This window comes from Myotis davidii, unplaced genomic scaffold, assembly GCF_000327345.1.
Source record: "Myotis davidii unplaced genomic scaffold, ASM32734v1 scaffold1395, whole genome shotgun sequence".
NCBI classification, from domain to species: domain Eukaryota; kingdom Metazoa; phylum Chordata; class Mammalia; order Chiroptera; family Vespertilionidae; genus Myotis; species Myotis davidii.
Window position 1 is genome coordinate 768,682 of NW_006288604.1, and position 3,403 is coordinate 772,084.

Here is a 3,403-nt window from a genome sequence, read left to right on the forward strand (position 1 = left end):
CCCGTGGAGGTGGGTCAGCAGGGGAAGCGCCGCGGCCCCACCGCCCGCTCAGCCCTGGGCTGGGTTAGGTGTTTGGGAAACAGCGGCCGAGTCCCCAGCAGCCAGGTCCCCAGCAGCCAGGACCACACAGCCACCGCTGAGTCCCCCCATGTCATCAAACGCGGGGAACACCCCTGGGGGCGCCCTCTATTCTGGCGGTTGCCTCTGGCTCCCCACCCGCCCAGCCCGAGTCCCGGGGAGCTGCTCCGGGCCGGGGTCCCTCCGCCTCTCGGCAGACCTTCCGGAGACAGGGCACGCCCTCAGCTCTGTGCCCGACACAGCAGCTTACACGCAGCCCTGCCCTGGCCGGGGTGGCTCAGTGGATAGAGCGTTGGCCTGTGGAAGGGAGGATCCCAGGTTCCACTCCTGGTCAGGGCACAGGCCGGATTGCAGGCTCGATCCCCAGTAGGGGGCGTGCAGGAGGCAACCTATCCCTGATTCTCTCTCATCACTGATGTGTCTGTCTTTCTCTCCCTCTCCCTCCTTCTCTAAAAAAAATATTAAAAAAAACACAAAAACAAAAAATAAAAGTCACTGTTTAGAAAAAAACAGCTCAGTCCTGACGGGTAAGCTCTGAGGGGAGGGAGCCGATCTCAGCGCAGCTGCAAAGGCTGCTGGGGGCTCCTCAGCCTCAGACAGGCACCTGGGACCCTCCTGGTGCAGGGCTCAGCGCCCCCCTGAGCCCCTCCAACAGCCCTCCTCCCTCACACTGAGGCCCCCCAACCCCTCCCAACAGCCCTCACCCCTCCCACCTGGTCCCCCCTGAACCCCTCCCAACAGCCCTCACCCCTCACACCTGGTCCCCCCTGAATCCCTCCCAACAGCCCTCACCCCTCACACCTGTCCTCCTCCCAGCCCAGCAGCTGCAGAGCAGGCGGGGGAGGGAGGCAGCGCGGGGGAGGGCTGGCCTGGATGGGCCTGAGCTGCAGGTGCGAGGACTTGGCGGCAGGGAGATGCCGTTTTCACGCCCCACTTCACACCCGGGCATGACCCCCTTGAAGTGCACGTCCCCCACGAGGATGTCTCTCATTGCTCTAGTCACCCCGTGTGCGTGCATCCAGGGAACCTGGGGCTGGAAGGGCGGCGACTCTCCACTTCGCACAGGGAACAACCCGGGGACTTTGACTCCACCGCTCTTTTGGGGTCTGTTCCGAGGCTCCCCGACTGGTTAATGCTAACGGGACAAGCTCCTCACCGTAAGGACAGTCACACAACGTCTACCGATGCCCGCGTCAGGGGGCAGCTTCAAACCCAAAGGTGACCGGCCAGGTGCAAATGGCAGTGTGACTGGCGCAGGAGGCAGCTGACGAGGACGAGGACGGGAGCCAAGAAGGGCGCGGAAGCCACGAAGCCTAAGGCTACAGAGAAAGCTGCTGGGGAAAGGCCATGGGAGGTGGCGGGTGCCCAGAGGCATCAGCTGTGGGCTGGGGAGGCCGGGCTGGGCCTGCGAGTCGCAGCCGCGAGGGGTGGGGCCGAGAGCTGCACTTGCGGCAGGTTTGCAGGGGCCACTGCCCTGGGAGCCACTGCTGCCCTCCCAGAGGACCTCCCCGGGGAGCCCCTCACCACCTGCTTCTCACCTTCTCACGGGGACGGACTGGCCCATCGCCATGTCACGGGGCCGGGCCCTCCCGGAGACCTGGCCGGGCAGAGCCGCGTCGAGGCCGCTGTGGGCCCGGGTGCCGCTGGCGGCTCAGCTGACTGCAGACCGCTAATTGCTCTCAGGGCTGAGGAGCAACTCGTTAAGGTTTCCTCGAGGGGGGAGCGGAGCTGCGACCTGGGGTGTAAGAGGTCGTGGTGGAAATAGGACACCTGTTCGTGCTAACCAGTGTCACGCCCGCGGAGGGCACGCCCGGGGCCGGAGTTCCCAGGTGTGTGAGTTGATGTCAAAGGCACAGGATTTCATGAACTGCAACGTTCCATCGTGACCGACCTCCGAAACGCCCATGTTCTGCGTTTCCCCGATGCCTGGTATGTTTAAGGGCCCCAGAAATAGACAGGAGAAGAAAAAAGTAAATAAATGGAAAAACAAGGTAAGTTCACATTAGGAACCGTGAGTGTCCGTTTGGAATAAATGGATTTATAAGGCTGGAGGTGACAAGATGAAATTATATTCTTATTGATCTCAGAGAGGAAGGGAGAGGGAGAGAGAGAAACATCAATGATGAGAATTACTGATTGGCACGCGTTGTCGGAACAGTTCATGCAACCCCACGGCAGACGCATTAACTCCCCCGTGCAGGAGCCAAGGCCAGCCTCTGACCGGGGCCCGGGAGGTCCGAAAGGCTGGCCTAGCAACACCCGGTCTTACCAGGACCTGCAGCGAGTGCAGACCCAGAACTCAATCCCGGACCCGCCCAGTCCCAAGGCCAGCCCCGATCCTGTGGGAGGCGTCCCGCGTGGAGAGGGAGTGGGTGGGTCTCTGGAGGAGGAGCGGTCGGCTCCTCAGACCTGGGTCCAGGGGAGCAGTGAGTGACCTCTGGGTGGGACCTGGACAGCTGCACCTGCAGCCCCTGCATTGTCCCCGGAGGTCAGGGACCTGTGCTTCCTTCGCACCCTCCACAGAACCCGGAGTCCTGCTGCGACCGGTGAACAGCCGCCCCCTCCCGGAAGCCTTCCAGACCCCACCCCTCCCGGACTCCACGCCCTCAGCTGCCTCCGCGTCCTGTGGCCTCGGCTCCACGGACATTTCCTCGACCAAGGGCATCTAAGGGAATCAGACCGGAAGGGAAGCCGGGCTCAGGGCGGATGCACGGGGACTCCACGTGGACCTGCAGGGACGAGCATCACAGCCAGCAGAGGAGGCCTGGCCCCGGCTCCCCAGCCCACTGGCGCCTTGGAAACTACAGTCCCCAGAATGCACTGCTCCATGCCCCCTAGAGTCCCAGAACTACACTTCCCAGCATGCAGCGGGCCACCTGCCTCCCAGACCTGTGTTGCCCGGATGTGCTCTGTTGCAGAAGGAGGGCGTGGATGGTGCAGTGGGGCCCTGGGGCTGCCGCCCAGACGCCCCCTGCTTCCCGCCGCGGGATCCAGCGCTCTGACCATTGTAAACAGCAAAGCACGCGTTTTAAAATCGGCTCCAGCCCACCAGCACGCGGGCTCCGAGTCATGCGGCCGGTAATGGCCGCCCGTCCTTGTGCTCATTTTGCCTCGGGGTCCGCCAGCTGCACAGCATGGGGAGCTGAGCCTCCACCGGGCGGGGCACCGCCTGCTGATCCGCATCAAAATGCGGGAGTGCAGAGCGGGCCCCACGCCTCCCCTCCCCGCCTGCCTCTCCCCCCGGATGCCCCCCAGGATGCCCCCGGGCTGCTGGCATCTTTGCGGAGGACGTGCTCAGGCTCCGCTGCGGAGGCTGGGACTGCGT